Raw genomic sequence first — 18,438 nt, 5'->3', positions numbered from 1 at the left:
AGATGGATCACCTCCTCACTATGTTTTATCTCTGTCTTTTTTTGGAGAGATAACTGTTGTCGCTGCATTTGAATTTAAAATTCGAAGGAATGATTCATCATCATAAATGTCACGCCCTGTTCACATAGAACTGGACCAGTGACCGGGTTACCTCTGGGTAACCCAAGAATCACCAGGATCATCTGATGCAGTAAATCACAACACAACATGCACCACAAGATATGAAAGTATAATTAGATAGTTCAGCGGAAGAATTATCACGTATATCAGTAAATTTCTCCACTACTCTCGATACCCAAATTGTTCTACATGTAGGCTCACAGGCATAATAATTACATAAGAAATAAAAATTTAAATGTCTAGAGCACAAAAGGGGAATATATCAAAAGAATAAAAAAGGTGATAATCGGAAAACATTACTGTTGCCCTGCAATGCAGCCCTCACACTTGCACCAGGCACCATGCCCAAAACCTTTCGGAACCCACCAGTCCCCTATGGAAAACTCGTTAGTGGGCCTCGGCTTCTGCTCTTCTTCAGTGTTCGAGTAGATCAAGATTTCATCGATAAAAATGATGACCCACTTATCAAGAACATCATGAAATACTCAGTTCATTAGATCCATAAAAGCTATCGATGAATTGGTTAACCCGAAAGATAGCGCTAAGAATTTATGGTGACCATACCGAGTCCTAAAGGCTATCTTGGGTATGTCGCTATTTTTTTATTTTGAGCTAATAATAGTCAGATCTGAGATCAATCTTTGAGAATACCTTAGCACCTTGTAGTTGATCAAAGAGGTCATCAATATGCAGCAATGGATACCGGTTCTTGATGGTTAGTTTGTTCAATTCTCGATAATCGATGCACATACATAGACTCCCATCCTTCTTCTTAATAAATAGAACTGGAGCACCCCAAGGAGAAACACTTGGGCGTATAAATCCCTTTTCCAACATGTCTTGCAACTGTGTCCACAACTCCTTCAACTCAGGTGGTGCCATTCTGTATGGAGCTTTAGACACTGGAGCAGCTCCAGGAACCAAGTTAATAGCAAACTCCAATTGTCTGTTAGGCGGTAGCTGGGTTAGATCATCTGGAAAGACATTCGGAAACTCCCTAACTACTTTCAATTCCTCTAATGGTGTGACCTTCGCTTCCACATCTTGTACTGATGCTAGGTAGCCTTGACATCTGCCTTTCAGTAATTTCACCACTTGTAGGGCAGAGATCAGAACCTCTCTAAGTCACTTCGCCTTACTTGCTTGATACAATAGCTCCTCCCCTTCATCACACACCACCTTAATTTTTTTCTTGGTGCACATCACATTTGCCCTGTGAGTTGACAACCAGTCCATGCCTAGTATGATATCAAAATTCTACATGTTGAATTGATAAGTTGGGCATCCAACATCTTCCCACCAATTTCAACTGAGCGTGGTCCATAAACTTCATTTAACTATGCTACTTTTCCTGTAAGTGTACTAACAATCAACTTGTACTCTAGAGTCTTGGGTGACATATTAATCTTCCTAGCAAACCTTTTAGAGACCAATGAATGTGATGCTCCAGAGTCAAATCATATATAAATTGGTATACCCGAGATAGATAGGATACCTGCTACCACATCAGGGCTGGCTTTAACCTCCTCGGCTGATAATGCATACATCCTTCCTTGAGGTTGGCCCCCTTGAGCCAATGCGGGTCTATAAGCATGGGGCTGATTCTGTAAAGCAGCTGGTTTGTGTGGGCAATCCTTGGCAAAGTATCCAACCACATGACAAACATAACAACGGTTTTGAGATGCTTGCATTGGTACTGGGGCTCTTTGTATCTGACCTAGTGTAGTTAAAGGATAAGGCGACCTCGGTGTTGTAGGCACCGTATTAGTATTTGGGCAGAAAGATGGGGTACCCGATCCACTAGTTGATCAGGGCATGTAACCCGATGACCTGTACTACTACGGATACTATGGACCATAATTATATGGCCCATAAAAACTCTTATTCGGGTTGCCTAAATCCGCATATGGGTTAGACCTAATCCAGAGTGCCGGTGTAGTGGAAGACTCTCCCTTCTGCTTATCCTCTATGGTCTTGGTCTTCTATACTATTTGGGCATAATCTGTCAAATCCATAGCCTCCAATACCAAACCGATAGACAAATTCAATCCCTTAAAAAATTCTTAGCTTTCTCCTTAACTGCTTTCATGTGTGGAGGAGCAAAATAAAATAAATCCTCAAATTGTTGTTGGTACTCAAGGATAGACTTGTTTCCTTGAGTAAATTCCATGAAATTTGTTTCCTTGCGGTCTCTAAAGCTATTGGTATAGTAGTTTGATAAAAACAATTCCTTCAATTGTTCCCAAGTTGGTTTCGGGTGGGTTGCCATCAAGATGAGCTTGAAAGCTCTCCACCATGAGCTTGCTTCATTCTTCAATTGCAAGCCTGCATAAATAAATTTCTGGGCATCTGTGCATTCTACAACTTCAAATATTTTCTCCATCTCTTGGATCAATCGATCTGGCTCCAAGGGATCACTACCCACTTTAGTGAAGATAGGTGGCAAGTGCTTCTTAAAATATTCAATCACCTTTGCTATAGAAGTTTCCGATGGGTAATAAGGCGGACATACCAGATAGAACAGATATGGCAGAGGCATCATATATGGAGGAGTGACGAACGACGGAAGCCGTGGTTTCACCATGGGAGGTGTGCTTCTTGGTGGATCTTGTGGTCGTACCCTAGGAGGTGTACCCCCCAGTGCATCTAGGGGTGGTGCCCTAGGAGGTATACCCCCCGGTTGAGCTTCGGTACCTGACACTACGGGCGGATATTATGGAAAAGTCACCATATGGGGGTGCTGACCTAGCTGCATAGGGTTCAACTGCTGGTGCATAGTAGTCATGAATGCTATTGGAGTAGCTGTTGCTGGAATGTTTGTTGCGACTATTAAATAAGAGCCACAACATCATTTGGAGTGATAATGGGAGGAGGATCTAGGATTTCATTCATATGTGGGTTCTTTAATATCTCTTCCTACCTAGGGCCCACCAGGGGTCATGGGTGTGGTGACCGTCCCACTGATCGAGGCCCTCGAGTATTTGGTGTGTCGGGCAACCACCACGAGGGGCTCCTCGTACATTGCCTCTGGATCTAGTGCATACCATGATGCCTTGTACCTGAATTACATCAAAGTTAAGCATTGATTAAGTGCCACAATTATCACGTGTACGCATGAAATCAAATGCACATCATGCCACAGGTCACATTATCACATTGCATTCCATCATCGTAGTACACATCCACAACATTAACTACTATTATATAAATCACCACACATGACAATGCACCCAAATTCCTTTCGCAAACCGCTTACAATTCAAACAATTTTTGGGGTCTATTAAGCACGGGAAACAAAATACCCAATTTGGGGGAATTCTTTGCCCAAAATCCCCTACCGGCGGGTAATACCCGCAGGTAGGCTGGATTCAGGACCCGCCGGTCGTGACCTATCGATCGTGGCCGCGGTTCTCTTAAGAGGGTATTCTTGCTCTCATTTCTCTCACTCTTTATTCTTCTCATTTTCTACTCCTGTCAAGTTCGTTCAAAGCACAAGGAGAGGGTTGGGGAGCTCCTACCAAGCCCTCTACACTCAACTTCTCTCCTCCATTTTGGATTGAAGCATTCGACCATCAATCTTCAAATAAGTGTTCTCCTTATTTTCCCTTTTGACCTATGGAATTTCGTTTGTTCCTAATCTATATCCTTTGAATTTTTTTTTTCTCTTGATCTTTCCCAACTAAAAGGAATGTAGCATGAGAATATGACATTTGTCCATGATTTTATTCTTAAATCCACCACATTTATCAATTTCATGAGTTACTTAACCCCTTTTTCCCCAAATTTTTGCTATTTTATGGTTTTCATATTCTCTCTCTTTCCTTGCCCAATTGATGACCTATGAAGGTCTATTCACTCACATTTGGTTGCACTATAGTGATGTGAATGATACATTACATGCATGCCTCACCCATCATTCCTTGGCAAGAATTTTCACTATTTTTAGGTTAGGGTTCATGAGAAAATTGGGGTTTTTCATTGTTTTGACTTCAATATGACTGAGATCTATGTAATCGTATACATTTGGACCTTCTTTTACACACTATTGTCAAATCCCTCTCAATGCTATGGATGTTCATGGATTATGCTCTTTCCTATGGAAATTTCCTTTTTCTTCTCTTGAAATTTGCCTAATGCTTTGGGTTGTTGTTAGATGATCTATGTTCTAAGTAAAATGCTCTCACTCCTTGGCTTCTAATTGTGAAATGTGCATTAAAAAATTATGACACCTTGATGTTCACTTGGTCACTACACTGTACATGCCAACTCTTTTCCTTGTCAACTTATCATTTCTATATGAGCACATTATGACAATGGAATTAGCACTATAGTGGTTTTCTCTCCTTGTCCATCAATCAATACACATTACCCCCTAAATGTACTTAATATGAGTGCCATGTTGGATTGTTGTCATTCACACTACTTTTCCACTTCTTATGGTCCTATTTGCATTGACTCTTCTCTTATCCATTGCTTAATTTTCTTCCTCTTGGAATTTTGTCAGGTTCTTATGACATTCATGTGGACTTTGCAGGATGTCAACTTGTAAGGGTAAGGAAGCTACTGCCCCATCTGGGAGCAGAAAAACTCCTAACTAGAAGGGGAAAAGTGCAGCTTCGAGTTCTTCAACAAAAAGAACTCGTCAGAGGAAAAATGCACCTATAGACCCCAAGGAGTATGACGAGCACGTTTTCCGAAGTCTAGAGGCAGCCGTGTCATGGTCTTCGTTCTCCTCAAAGCCAGTGCTTATGGAAAAGTCTGTGATAGTAGAGGACTTCTCAAGGGTCCAACTGCTAGAGAAGTTCATGGCTTAGGGCTAGTAGTCCATGCACTCCATCGACTTACCCTACTACCCCAACTTTGTTTGGATGTTTTACTGCAATCTCGTAGCTTCCTATGATGGTAGGGTATAGTCCCTCTCCAGTCGAGTGAAAGGATGAGACATCAGACTACCTATAGAGCTGTTCGCGGAGATTTTTGGCATATTGATGGAGGGTAATTGGTATTTTTGTCCTCCTAGGGGCAAGGCATTGGGTCCATTTATGGACTAGGAATTGCAGAGCCATATCTACTACACCATTAGTGGTAGCAAGGTACACCCTGAGTCCGAGACTGCGTATATTCTAGATGTTCGGGTTTTTAGTCACTTGGTCTAGTTTAACTTTCTTCTCAGAGGCGGTCATAGGAACCAGGTATACTTCATGGTGGCGTACATGGCTTACTGTATCTACATGGCCCTAGAGGATGCTTCCCACCTATATCTTCCTTTCATAATGATAAAGACCATGGAGTACCACACTGCACAACCCTCAGATGGAAACTTTCCTTATGCCCGGTCTCTTACAAGAATATTTCAGCATTTCCATGTTGATTTAAGGGGTGAGGAGGGAAAGTTCCCATTGGATAAGTTTTCCCGAGGAAACTTACATAAGATGGACTTGCATGGTGTTATGGGAGCAAATGAGGAAATCATTCCAAAGGAAGATGATGAAGAGGATGATGAATATGTCCCTGCAGTGGATGAGGAGGAAGAAATGGAGGTCGAGGATCCTTCTTATGCAGCACTACCTCCTCCAGTTGGGGCTTTTGACTATCAAGGCATGATGGACAGATTGGAGGCACTTTGGGTAAGGTAAGAACAAATCTTGAAGAATCAAGAAGAGGCTACCGCACGTGAGAGGATCCTCCGGAAGAACTAAGTGAGGATGAAGACAGATCTTAGAGACCTATCTGAAGCCATGGACTCGGTCTCTATGGAAGTAGTGGTGAACCACGCACAGCTACAAGAAGAGGTGAAGCTAGTGAACCGACGCTTTGGCTACTATGATCATTGCTTCAACATAAACTCCAGGTCCATGGAAGCAGAAGTCATTGACTTAGATGATGATTGATAGTGTAGTGAGCCAAGATGGTTGTGTGTTGAACTTGTTTTAGGTAATATCTCCTTTCTTTGTTGTTCTTCTTCTCTCTCTCTCTCTTTTTTTTTTTTTTTTTTACTTTTATACTCTTCTTTTCGTACATGCAACATGATGCAAATTTTAGCTTTTATCTCATTACAGCTTTTATATGATAAATCTTTTATGTTTACTCAAATCCTATTATAGATTATATAGGGTTCAAACTTGCAAGCTGTGAATGTTTAGAGCATCGTCGCTCTGATACCACCGTTTTCATGCCTTGTTCACATAGATACGGACTAGTGACCGGGTTACCTCCGGGTAACCCAAGAATCACCAGGACCATCTGATGCCGTACACCACAACACAACATGCACCACAAGATATGAAAGTATAATTAAATAGTTCAATGGAAGACTTATCACGTATATCTGTAAATTTTTCCACTATTCTTGATACCCAAATTGTTATACATAGTATATATATATACATGTAGGCCCGCAAGCATGATAATTACATAAGAAGTAACAATCTAAATAGCTAGAGCACAAAAAGGGAATACATCAAAAGAATAAAAAAGGTGATGATCGGAAAATGCTACTGTTGCCCTATAACGTAGCCCTCACACGTGCACCAAAACCTTCCGGAACCCACCAATCCCCTACTAGAAACTCATCAGTGGGCCCTGGCTCCTGCTCTTCCACAGGAAAACCTGCAAAATCATCTAAAAAGGTGTATATACAAGGGGTGAGCTCACTAGCTCAGTAAATGGAGAGAAAGACGCAAACAAGTAGTCGCATTTCAAATGATCCTATATACATGAAATTCATTTTAAGCCTATTCGCCTAGACAACAATGCTAAGTCATAGGTTACGTGCTACTCATAAACACAGTGCGTGTATGCCCTGGGTATGATTTGCATTCTCCATCCTGCGATACACCGAAAGGGTTGTCAGAGAGGGGCGGTCATGAGTACTTAAAAAAGTAAATCATGGCCGAACCATAGCATAAAAGTAAATCGTGGCCGAATCACTAAGATTTTCAACTATCCTAATGATCAGCCAGGTGTACTTCTAACCACCACGGCGGTCCACGATCGATGCTTCCCCCCAATGATAAACCAACACCTAAACCCCCATTGGGAAGCGTCATAGCACGAGGGAATGTCAACCTAAACCCAATGCATCTATATGAAATAGTACGACTACATAGTGCTTCTGTGTCCCATTCCACGGTGCACCATTCGTTTCTAAGTCGACTACGGTGTCTAATCTAGCAATTCATCACATATCCAACAAATCATCATAATTCAATAATTGAAATTATCCATATTCATAATTCAAAGCAAGTAATAAGTATTTGAAAATTCAAAGATATAACATAAAGATTCATAAATGCATCCTGTAGCAGACAAGACATATGCATGAAGATGGCATTCATAAATGGAAAGATGATGTATAAAATGAAAATAATGCAATAAACACTCAAAAATAAAATCAATGTCCTCTCCCCATTTACTTATTCATGTACAAGAATGTGCACACTCGATACTAGTGAGATCTGGCATGCGAAGACGAGGGTCACAAAACCTAACACCGAAAGGAAGCTTAGAATACATCTGTTCCGGGACCATAAAAAGATGAAAGACATGATCACGACGAGATTAATAACGCAAAGGAGGTTGTCGATGAGTTCAAGCTCGAATGGAGCTCATTGGACCACAGGTGGGTAGGAGGACCCACCTATGCAAGCTGCCCCTACAAAAAGCACCCAGACCACACTGGTGAGTACTACCGGCGGGTCTGGATACTTGTTGGTGCTCCCCACCGGTAGGACCCCAGGGCCTAGCCAAGACTGGTGGGTTATACTGGTAGGTCTAGGTACCAGCTGGTCCTACCTGCCGATAGGCTTCGAGGCCCAGAAAAGACTGTGGGTCTCACTGGTGGGTCTGGTTACCCACCGGTACCGCCCACCAGTGTCCAGCGGATTTTGCTGTCCTACTTTTCTTCTTCACCCCACCTTTTGGGAACCCAAGGGGGTTGTTTCCTTTGCATTTTGCACACATTTAAGACTTCATCCACATGAATACAACATAGATCTAAGTTCAAATCAAGATTTGGGAACAAATTATACCTTTAAGCTCAAGAAAATCCCAAAACCTAAGATCCTACCCAACACAAATTATCACTAAATGCTTTCAGCTTTTGGTTGCTCCTCCTTTAAAACCTTCAAAGAAATCACATAGAGTCTCTCTTAACACCTTGATTTGACCACACAACAGGGTTTCACCAGATTCAAGGGATTTTGGCACTTACCTACCTCCAATTGTAGATCTCAAGGTTCCAATCAATTTTTTGACGTCGAAATGGTGAGGTACGACTTTGGCAACAAGGGGGAAACACTTTCCCCCACACTTCCTTCCCTTCTCTTCCTTATTCTTCTCCCTCTTCTTTACTCCTCTCCACCAACCCTTGTTGAAATAATAAATAGGGGAAGAGTAAATGCTATTTATAGTTGGGTCATAAATATCTACTACGGTGCGTTTGGTTTTGACACTCTATGGCCCAAATCACATCAAACTGCGATACCGAACGAAGTAGTCGGAAATGCCTGGCACACATGACTCTACTACGATGGAGAACTCGAAACACATGTGATCACACAAGTTTGACTTGTTGGGACCCACATTTTCCCTACAAGTGGGTCACACTGAAGGGTCGTACCCACCTGTGACCACCCTCCTGTTGGCCAAAACATGGCCAACCTTGCTAGATTTCGGTGGCAAATGGGTTATCAACACGTATTTCACTCCCACCACTTATCGTGAACTAAATTCTCGTCATCTAATATGACAACATACCTTCTCTACTCATACATAACCTTATGATATGTGCAAGGGCACGGCTTAGGCGTACGAACCACATCGGGCACTGGCTTGAATTTGTCCGACCACCCCGCATTCGAAGTCACCCTTGCTGTCATGTACCATAAAGCACCCGTTGCCGTTTCAGACCCTGCATGACCAAACCAAACCCTAAAATCGAAAAAAAAAACCGAGTTTGGAGAGCAGTGCACTATAATAAAGATCATTTACAAGATTCAAATTTTCTGTAGAATCTGAAAGCTCTTCTAAGGGAGTGCTAGAAGAATTGTTAGCCACAATATTTAAAACGAACTTATGGCTTATAGAGACAAAATTCTCCTGCTCATTCTTCTTCTTCTTCTTTTTCTTATTTGCAAAAGAATTGTTAGTAGTCTGAATTGGGGACAAACTAGGAGAACACAAAGGAATTTCTCCTCCTTTTACCAAGTCTTCCTCACAATCAGCATAAAAAACCCTCCTTCCATCCCAATATTGTTTGGATCATAAGACACCAATTAATAAAGAGAAATCCTTAGTGGACTCCTTAGAGAGCTTCCTTTCCTTAGAAAATGGTAAGGAAGTCTCCCTAGTCGGCTCCCGAAGTCTCCCTACTGGGCTCCCACTTCTTATATGTAGTCAATATAGGCGGCTCATTTTCCATTGCATCCTTTCCTATTGGATCCTCCCTCAACTTTCCATTATCGACAACTAATAAAATATTCATATATGCATTCTAACAGTCCATCCTCCTGAAGGAAATCCTTATCCACTGCATCAATACCCATAATTTCCGTAGGCATAGAATATGAGAAAAAAAAAATCGATGTTGATCTATATCTCTCTACTTATTTTACCTAGCTTGCCTACTATAATCATTTTGCAGCAACGAGAAGGTTAAGATTTTAGTGGATGAAGAATATTTTCAGTATAAATGTACTATACAGGTCTTATGGTATTTCGAATGCACAAGTTTTTGTGAGCAATTTTCAATATAAATGTATGAAGGAGCATTTTCAATATGAATATACTATGCAGATCTTAGTAGTATTTTGAATGCACAAGTTTTTGTAGGTAATTTTCAGTATAAATGTGCTATACATGTCTTAGAAAGTATTTTGCATGCAATTTTGTTTTTGTTTTTTTTTCGGTTTTGGTTTTTTTTTTTTTTTTTCAACTTGTTCTGATTGTATTCACCCGTATCATACTATTTGTTGATAGGTTCGAATAGATGCAATAGTAGTCCTTGGTATTGTAAGGTAGCCTTGGAAGCTGAACAAACTCAACAGATTCATATACTTAATTGATCGATTTATATGATAGCTATGAGATTAGGCTGAAATATCCTTTCTTACTTTCCTTAATCCAATAAACTTGTGACCATATGACTAAGTTGTTAGGCCAATTTTGGATCTATATCAAGATTAAATTCTATTTCTATGTATACATATCTTCTTTAATGTTTTATCTATCTTCATGTTTTCACTTTGAGTTTCCTTACTTTTAGCAATTTTTATTTAAACATCAATAGTCATCAATTCTCTCTCTCTCTCTCTCTCTCTCTCTCTCTCTCTCTCTCAACATAACACCACACATGCATGTTTGCTGGTATATATCAATTTGGAACCAAATTCTCCAATAGGGAGAATGCCTTGAGAGAATTTATTGACAATGATTAGACAAAACTTCAAGCCCGATGGCAATTTAATAATTTGTTTGCAAACTTATTTAAATATTATTATTATTATTATTATTAAATTACTATTATTATTATTATTATTATTACAAATATTTTATGTCCAATCAATATTCGAGGTTCTTTGTAGCCTTTGTTCCAATGGATTATGGTTTTCGATCTTTTTATTTTCCATACCCAAAAGTAGAGGGACTTAAATATACAATAGATTCTATCACTTATGGATTTGTACTTTTGAACTGTTATTGCACTTAGCACTAATTAGTGTTATTTACTATGTCATAAATTAAGGAAGGGTAATTTACAATGCCACTATTAGAGAGACACTCCTGTATAATACCAAATGTACTCAGACCCCTTGTCGTTAGTCGCTGTTACGGAATATACCTTATATACTAATGTCAACTACTATATACTTTTTAAAATAGAAAAATACCCTTGTAAAATATGAAGTACCTAATATGCCCTTTAATCAGTCTTTAACCCTAAAACAGAAAAGATTGTTACACCCTGCCTCAAAATATGGCCAAGGTATGTGGCACTGGATTCCCAACCCAGTCAGCCTACTATACCCAATATCACAAATGCAATACCTTAATTTCAAAAACTCCACCAAGATCACAACTATAATCAGAGTACGCTAATAAAGTCATATAAATAACATTGTCGATGTACTAGAGTGATAAATTACAAATATACAAGATTCAGCTGTTGACAATCCACAGGTGTAATATTTACATCTTATATATTTCATCAATATTTACATCTTATATATTTCATCAATATTTACATCTTATATATTTCATCAATATTTACATCAAAAGTAATTACTAAAATAATTGAAGTGATGTCCATCAGCCTCCTGGTGTCGCAAACACAAGCTTCACAACTGCTGCCAAAGTCCAATCTTGCCTCAGCATCGGTTCGACCATCTAAAAATAGTAATCAATGGGGGGTGAGCTTCACAAACCCAGTGAGGGGTGTGCATGCAAGCACACACCAAAAAAGATGCAATGCAAAGTACAAACATATATAATGCATATGAATCCATTTATTTATTACTTCTCTATTCCATTATTAGGTCCATCATCTGGTATAGGTGCTACGCAACGTAGGTGGCATCCCCTTCGCGGTACACAGGGCTCTAGGGATACAAGCTCGCTACAAGAGGAAATCTGCAGGTCCTAGAATCCTACACATATATCGGTCATCCCGCAAACCTCCAAAGGTAACCCCAAACAGACAACTATGGTTCCAGAATCCTACATATATATCGATCTCCATGTTGTGGACAGCCACGGTTCCGAAATCCTACACATATATTGGTCACCCGTGCTGTGGATAGCCACGGTCTAGAAAACCTACACAGTCAGTCACCCATGTTATATCCGCCTCTGAGTATAGTACGTCGTACTCTCAATAACATATCACCCTTTGGGATTAGCCAGTACCTAACCCCCTACTAGCAAGCAGTGTAGCACCAGGGTCAAATATTCCTAACCATATGTATTCTACATACATCCATAGCAATCTATCAGACATTGGTGGCCATCACTGTAACACCGAACTCTGAGCCCATGGTACCGGATCCTCCCCCCTCTGTCACACCGTGCCTCAGACCATTGACGTTACAATCACTACCACCTATCTCTATAACTACGCATCCACAAAACCTCGATCACAACAATATCGATAAAACCATGCCACATGTGCAATATATATATATATATATATGAAAATACATCGAAAACATGGAATTGAACCACAGTACACATGAGCATGCATAAATAAAAATATAGAAACACTCCATAAAAGAAACCATACACCCACTCACCTGAAACCCAAAATCCAAGTGTTACTATTGAATTCCTTTCACCGTGTATCATCGTCGAGTGATTTAGGTTCCTATATATATATGATTGTGTACCATTTTATCAACATTCATAACATACAATGATCAATTATATAATTAACCTTTACTATCAATCTAGACTAGATAGGGTTACTCTTATCTCTACCCTTTATGCTTAGGTTCACTTTAAGGTCCCCTTTCACTCTTGTAGTTGGGCACACTATCCCCTTTTTAGGTGTTTAATAGGTCCTTAGTAGGTCCAACAGGTTTTAGAACAATTCTGGAATCATTTTAATCTCTGGAAGCCTAACTGACTAGAGACACTGGAGCCGATCGGCCGGCCTATAGTCTCCTACCGGTTGGGCCAAAACCTGCAGAATTTGATTCTGCTTTCTTCCTCTGAGTTTCTTAGGTTGCTGTGAATCATACCCAGCTCTGATAGGTGAATTTGAGTCCCATCTTTGGGTCAATTCTACTTTCTAACAAGTATTTTTGGGTGGAATTCCATCTAGATTTCAGTTTCCCGCTAGGATTCCAAGGAATTCACTAAAATTTTGTGGAACTCTTCCAATACAATCAAATTCATTCAATTATATACTAAATATGGCATAATCAATTAGGGCTTCACCAAAAATTTAGAAATCTAATCTTATAGCAGCTAAATTCCTATTTATTTCCTATAAATGGATGAAGCCCTAGCTCAACCGAATTCCTAAGGAGAAATTTCCTCTACTTGTTTCTTTTCTTACCCAACTAATACTATTTCAGATCATAGTAGAGAGTAATACTTACCTATGAGTACAATCAATTCAATGTATTTCTTAGGTAAGATCGCTCCTCTTATTTCTCTTTCCTCTCTTTCTTCCTTCTCCTTCCTTCTTCTCCTTCTTCTCTTCTTCTTCTTTCTCTCTTCTTGCTTTTGCTGTGCAAAGCGAGTAATAGGTTTTAAACTGATCTTTCAGTGGTATCCCCCACCTTTTATAACCCTCCTCCACCGAGTTGGCCTAAGGCCTTTTTGGTGGAGAGTTATATATATATATATATATATATATAAAATATATATTACATATACTTATATATTACACACACACACACATAGACACCTATATATATATACTTAATAATGTTTACATAGTTATATACCCTTCATTATATTAAATTGTAATATCATTGAAATACTAAAGGAGAAAGGGTTCACGTATTAGAGAGATGTGTGGGGCCCACAAAGGAAAATACCAAATCTGGGCATTCTCTTACCCAAACCGGTAGGCCAGTTGGTTAGGTGTTCTCCCACCGGTTAGGCCCTTTTTGGTCCTCTGTTGTTCAGTCTTTTGGCTATGGTACCCCACATTATGTGGAACCAGCTTCACAGAGAAGAAAATCTCAAAACTAGGTCTGAGAAGAAGAAAAACTCACCTTAATGCTTAAGCGGTGCTAATCGACCATTAAATCACAAAGGGAAGATGGGGAATAAGTAGGAAGATCCTCATTAGCTGTTTCCTCTCCTTCTCCACAAGTTGGAATAGAGTTTTACAAAAGAAACCCAAAACCCGAGCCTTAAATAGCGATTTTAGGTTGGAAACAACCCACTGGAAACACTGGGCCTGAATTCGGTGAGTTAAAGTTCCCCAAATCAGCCTCTACCAGTCCCACTAGAAACAACACTGATATTTCCGGTGGAATGGTCCTATTTTCAGTGAAAAACATCCTGTTTCTGGTGAACCTATTTTTGGGAATATATATATTTTTTAATTTCCAAATCTTGATTATTTATTTGTTTCCTTAATTAAGGACCTCTTCTTGATATGTGTGCGATCGGATCCCGATATTTGGTGAACCCCACTTGTGCATGCTCTAACCCTAAATTTCCTTATGTATACGTGTGGGAGCCACTATGTATACATGTGTTTCAATTACATGCAACCTTGTATATACATGTGAACTAATTGGATTCCTCCACAAGAATCATGTCACGTCAGAACACCCGGTCTCGATCTCAGTCACGTGCATCACGTCCCGTTTCCCCTATGCGAAATCAGGGTAGACCCCAAAACGCACCTCTGGCTCTGCCGTGCTCACTGCTCATGATGTTGCCTCCATCATGAATAATATGATGCAGGAAGCTGAGGAAAGACAGAACCAATTCATGGCCAGGATCGATAATCGGATCCAAATGGTAATGGAAGTCCACAGTGCACAGCTCGCACCCCCTACTCCACCGGCACCCATTTTGGTACCCGTCGGCTCGGCCACTCTTCAAACATCTGATGAGGCACAAGGGCAAGTGCATGGACAAGGGCAACAGAATGTACATGGGCATGTACAAGACCCGGCACCAGAACAAGCTCAGGCACACATAGAGGGTTGGACGGACCTAACAAAGATGATGGAGAAATGACAGAGGCTTAGGTCCCCATGTTTCTCAAACGTGGGCCAGGATCCATTTTACCCATCAAGATGGATTGGTGGCATAGAAAATGTGTTTAGACTAATGGGCTGCACTAATGAGCAGAAGATCTTATGTGCGGGCTACCAACTGCAAAGTGAGGATGATGATTGGTGGAGTGCTACTGAGCCCATTCTGAGGGTGAGTAACACAAACCCCACTTGGGTAAACTTCAAAGCGGCCTTCTTTGAGAACCATTTTTTGAAAAGCTTATGGGATAGGAGAGAGAATAAGTTCTCCCAGTTGGTACAAGATTCCCGGTCTGTGCTTGAGTATCAACAACGCTATGAGGAGCTATTCTATTTTTCTCTTGAGCATCTCCGAGGTGATAGGGCTAAGGCCAAGAAGTTTGAGAAAGGGTTGAGGCTAGGTATTGGGTCAACCATAGTTGGGTTGCAACTACAGACTTATGTCGAGGTGGTCCAAGTGGCCAAATCTATTGAAGACCAATATAGAGATAACTTCTCAACACAACAGGGAATGGGAAAGAGGCCTATGAGGGCTACTGATTTCAGGGGAGGTATCAAACCCTTCCGAGTGCCTTATATCAACCCAACTCCAGTACAGTTTAGGAAGCCTAAGGCTAGCCAGACTTCCCAGTCCTCCTATTCTAGTGCCGAGTCTCAGTTTGTGGAGTTGAGCCCAAGGTGTTTCCATTGTGATCAGCCGAGCCATCTAGCAAGGACATGCACCCACCGAAGGCCAGGTGATGCACCCTACACTTTTCCACCTAGGCCCCCATAGGGCCAGAGACCATAGGGAAGGGTGTTTGCCATGACTGTTGAAGATGTAGAGGTTGAACCTAGTGTAGTGACGGGTACATTGTTGATATCGTTATTGCCTGCACATGTGTTATTTGACTCAGGAATCTCGTATTCATTTGTGTCACCGACATTTGCAAAGATGGAAATTTCACCCAAAGGATTGACGCAGTGTTTGGCAGTAAGTACCCCTACAGGAAGTGTAGTAGGTCTGAACTATGTATATGAGCCTTGTCCAGAGACCATTGGTGGACATGAGTTGAATGCACACTTGATCGAATTGGATATGACCGACTTCGACGTGATTCTAGGGATGGACTAGTTATCCACAAATAGAGTCAGTGTGCTTTGTGCAGAGAAGACGATCATTTTCAGACCTCATGACAAGGATGAGTTTTTCTTTCAAGGGGATAAGCCCAAGAAACCCAAGAAGGTTATCATATCAGCACTCCAGATGAAGAAGTCACTGGATGTCAATACTACTTAGCATCTGTGATGGATACTCAGATAGAGATTAGGCCGTTGATCGAGCTAGATGTGGTGAGGAAATTTTCTGATGTATTCCTGGATGACTTGATAGGTTTGTCCCTGGACCGAGAGATAGATTTTGCTATAGATCTACTCCCCGGCTCGGCACCAGTGTCAAAAGCCCCTTACTACATGGCCCCTATAAAGTTAAAAGAATTGCAGGTGTAACTTCAGGATCTTTTGAAGAAGGGATTCATTAGACTTAGTGTGTCTCCATTGGGATCACTGGTACTGTTCGTCAAGAAGAAGGATGGAAGTATGAGGTTGTGCATTGATTACCGGAAGCTTAACAAGCTAACCATTCAGAATCGGTATCCTTTGCCAAGAATAGATGATTTGTTTGATCAGTTGCCAAGGTATTCTCCAAGATTGACCTTAGATCGGGCTACCACCAACTTAGGATCAAGGATAGTGATGTTAGTAAGATGACCTTCATATCAAGGTATGGACATTATGAGTTCTTGGTGATGTCATTTGGGTTAACCAATGCACTAATTGCATTTATGAATTTGATGAACTGGGTATTCCAGGATGTCTTAGATAAGTTTGTGATCGTATTCATTGATGACATCTTGGTTTACTCCAAAAGTGCAGAAGAACATGCCATTCACCTGAGGTTAGTACTGCAGCGTCTGAGAGAGAAACAAGTCCATGCTAAATTCAGCAAGTGTGAGTTCTGGTTATCACAGGCGGCATTCCTAGGCCGCAGTGTTTTAGATAAAATGTATAGAGGTTGACCCAAGCAAGGTGAAGGCAGTTCTAGAGTGGGAGACTCCCAAGAATGTGGCAGACATACGTAGTTTTCTGGATTGGCCGGATACTACAGGAGGTTTATTGAGAACTTCTCTCGTATTGCTATCCCAATGACCCAAATCACATGAAAAGGTGTGAAATTTGAGTGGTCTAATGCTTGTGAAAAGAGCTTTAAGGAATTAAGGCAAAGTTTGGTATCAGCTCTAGTTTTGACTATCTCGACCGATACAGGTGGAATGGTTGTGTATATTGATGCCTCCAAGCTAGGATTGGGTTGTGTATTGATGCAACATGGGAAAGTCATTGCTTATGCATCCCACCAGTTGAAGGATTATGAGAAGAACTACCCCACCTATGATTTGGAGCTGGCAGCAGTGATTTTTACACTGAAAATATAGAGACATTACTTGTATGGTCAGAAGAGTGAGATCTACAGTGATTGAAGAGCCTTAAGTACTTTTTCACCCAAAAAGAGCTCAACATGAGACAGAGGCATTGGTTGGAGTTGATGAAGGATTATGACTATACTATCTACTATCACCCAAGAAAGGCCAATGTAGTAGCTGATGCACTTAGTCAAAAATCCCAGTCACTGAATCTTGCATCAGTGACCACTAATGAGCATCTCTTAGAGGAGGTAAAGAAACTGGATTTGGAGCTACTAGTGGAAGGTGTCACCTTGTCACTATTCGCATTGGTGGTACAACCTAGTGTAGTGGATAGGATCACTGTAGCTCAGGGTTCCAGAAGCTGATAATAGAATGCAAGGAAGGAACCCAAAAGGACCCAAATTTCTCGGTAATTGAAGGTGGGATTCTCAAATTCAAAGGGAGGTTGTGTGTGCCTAGTGATGGTGATTTGAGAGATACAATTTTTAGAGAGGCACAAAGATCTCTATACTCCATTCACCCTGGTAGCACCAAAATGTATAAAGACCTCAAGGGTTCCTACTAGTGGAAGGGAATGAAGAATAATGTGGCCACACATGTGTCTAGATGCCTCACATGTTAACAAGTTAAGGTTGAAAGACAAAGGCCCTATGGTTTATTACAGTCACTACCTATTTCGGAGTGGAAATGGGAGAATATTACCATGGACTTCATCACAGGCTTACCCCACACTCAGAAGGGTATGTATGTCATTTGGGTAGTTGTGGACTACTTGACCAAGGCAGCTCACTTTTTCCCAATTAAGGTCACATATTTTCTATGGACAAGCTGGCCAAGTTATATATTGACAACATCACCCGGTTGCATGGTGTACCAGTTAGAATTATCTCTGATCGAGATCCCAGGTTCACTTCCAAGTTCTGGGCATATGTGTAGAAGGCTATAGGCACACAGCTGAATTTCAGCACATCATTTCACCCACAGACAGATGGTCAGTCAAAGAGGACTATCTAGACATTGGAGGACCTATTTCGAGTGTGTGCCTTAGATATGAGTTACAGTTGGGATGAACACATTTCCCTTATGGAGTTCTCCTACAACAACAGTTACTAGGCCACCATCGAAATGTCCCCATT

At 40.8% G+C, this 18,438-nt stretch overlaps 1 long non-coding RNA gene across 1 annotated transcript; it reads right to left on the bottom strand.

Moving 5' to 3' along the window:
* Positions 1-11,227: 11,227 nt before the first annotated feature.
* LOC122065059 lies at positions 11,228-13,391 on the bottom strand. The gene is made up of 2 exons (XR_006135899.1): positions 13,218-13,391; positions 11,228-11,505 (listed from the first exon to the last, which is right to left on the bottom strand). It is a non-coding gene; the product is annotated as an uncharacterized LOC122065059 (long non-coding RNA).
* Between the last annotated feature and the right edge of the window lie 5,047 nt (positions 13,392-18,438).

The sequence above is a fragment of the Macadamia integrifolia genome, unplaced genomic scaffold (assembly GCF_013358625.1).
Source record: "Macadamia integrifolia cultivar HAES 741 unplaced genomic scaffold, SCU_Mint_v3 scaffold187, whole genome shotgun sequence".
Lineage (NCBI taxonomy): Eukaryota > Viridiplantae > Streptophyta > Magnoliopsida > Proteales > Proteaceae > Macadamia > Macadamia integrifolia.
The sequence above is the reverse complement of the archived record's forward strand: the minus strand, read 5'-3'. Positions and strand labels throughout refer to the sequence as shown.